Source organism: Tachyglossus aculeatus, chromosome 2, assembly GCF_015852505.1.
Source record: "Tachyglossus aculeatus isolate mTacAcu1 chromosome 2, mTacAcu1.pri, whole genome shotgun sequence".
Taxonomy (NCBI): domain Eukaryota; kingdom Metazoa; phylum Chordata; class Mammalia; order Monotremata; family Tachyglossidae; genus Tachyglossus; species Tachyglossus aculeatus.
The window spans coordinates 53,963,748-53,965,672 of record NC_052067.1 but is presented as its reverse complement, the minus strand read 5'-3'; the positions used below and the strand labels follow the sequence as shown (position 1 = coordinate 53,965,672).

Below are 1,925 nucleotides of genomic sequence, written 5' to 3'. Positions count from 1 at the left end.
CCACACCAGTAGCAGATATTGAACCGCCTGAGGAAAGCTGCTCAGAGTCCCCTTGATAGGGTCTTCTCCTTTCCTGTCAGGGAATTCTGAGAAAGCTTACCCCAAGGCTAAGCACTCAAGAGTAAGCTATCTTTAAAACACTCAATTACCTTCCCCCATCCTACTTCACTTCACTGCTCTCCTACTACAACCGGGCCTGCATACTTTACTCCTCTAATGCCAACCTACTCACTGCACCTCTATAATCTGTCTCGCCACTGACCTCTCACCCAAGTCCTGCCACCGGCCTGGAATGTCCTCTCTCTTCATAACCGACAAACGATTACTCTCCCCACATTTGAAGCGTTACTGAAAGGATATCTCCTCCAAGAAGCGTTCCCTAAGTCCCATTTTCCTCTTCTCCCACACCTATCTGTATCGCTCTTGCATCTGGATTTGCTCCTTTTATTCACCTTTCCCACAGGACTTGGGCACAATCCGTAAATTATTTATTTATATTAAGATCTGTCTGCCCATCTAGTCTGTAAAGTCATTTGGGGAATGGAATGTGTCTACCGGTTCTGTAATGTATTGTACTCTCCCAAGTACTTAGTACAGTGCTCTGCACACAGTAAGTGCTCAATAAATACCACTGATTTACTGATTGATGGTTTTCAGCTAAAAGGCCCTGCAAATCCTTTGTTCTGAATTTTCTGCTGCAGCTATCCTTCTGGCCCCTCTCAGGGTCACACCTGGAGAGTTTCCAGTACTCTACCAGTCTCGGCTATGGGAGGGAGAGTCAAGCAGAGGCCTACCCATTCCATTCCTAGCACTGACAGTGGCTAGAGAGTGGAAGACAATCTGCTACAAGTCAAAACTCCCCTGAGCTGGGCAACAATAGCATGGGAGAGAGTGGAGGACAGAGACGCATGTTGACTGCACGGAAGGAGGCAATGGTAAACCACTCCTGGATTTTTACCAAGAAAACTCTTTAGATAAACTACCAGAATGATTGCAGATGGAGGTGGAGCATTCTGGAAGCACTGTACCCATGGTGTCGCTATGGGTCGACAGCATAAGACAAAAAAAGCTCTCCCTCTGGAGACTTTTTTTCCCAGTAGGTCTCAGTATGTTGGTCATTCCTTTCATGCCCCTTGGCCCCAAATTTGAAGGAGCATGTCGCAGTGGATAGAGCCTGGGCCTATAAATCAGAAGCCCCTAGTTCTAATCCCAACTCTGCCACTTACTGCTGTGTGACCTTGGGCAAGTCGCTTCACTTCTCTGAGCCTCAATTATCTCATCTGTAAAATGGGGATGACGACTGGGAGCCTTGTACAGGACGGGGACTGTGTCCAACTTGATTAGCTTGTATCTACCCCCGCTCTCAGTACTGTGCCCGGCACATAGTAGGCACTTAAATACTACAAAAAGGAAAACAGGCTAGGGATCAGGACCGATGAGTACAGTGCCTGACACATAGTAAGCACTTAAATACTACAAAAAAGAAAAACAGGCTAGGGATCAGGACTGATGCTCTTGACAAAGAAAGTTTCTTTTTTAGCCTGAAGGTGACTAGTTTGGAGAGCTACTCACTTTGGGGGAGAGGGAATTACCGCACAGGGACTCTGGCATCCTGGCTTGGCATTCTCTGTTCTTGGTTTTAGGAATCGACTCCAGGTAGAGATGGAAAAACCACTAGTCATGTCAACCCAGCAGTCACACTTAGCCCTTATGTACATCACTGAACCTTGCCAAAATCCACCCTTTCCACTCCAAACTGCTACTATGCTGATCAAAGCACCTAACTAGCCTGCCTTAACTATTGCATCAGCTTCCTCTCTGACCTCGCTGCCTCTCCCCATTCCAGTCCATATTTCACTCGGCTGCCCAGATCAATTTTCTTAAAAAAATATCCAGTCCGTGTTTCTTCACTCCTCAAGAACCTC

The 1,925-nt window shown here is 46.8% G+C and overlaps 1 non-coding gene across 1 annotated transcript; it reads left to right on the top strand.

Annotated features, from left to right (window-relative positions):
• The first annotated feature begins 713 nt into the window (after window positions 1–713).
• Window positions 714–851, top strand: LOC119924741. The gene has a single exon (XR_005449438.1). It is a non-coding gene; the product is annotated as a small nucleolar RNA SNORA7 (small nucleolar RNA).
• Window positions 852–1,925: the final 1,074 nt, after the last annotated feature.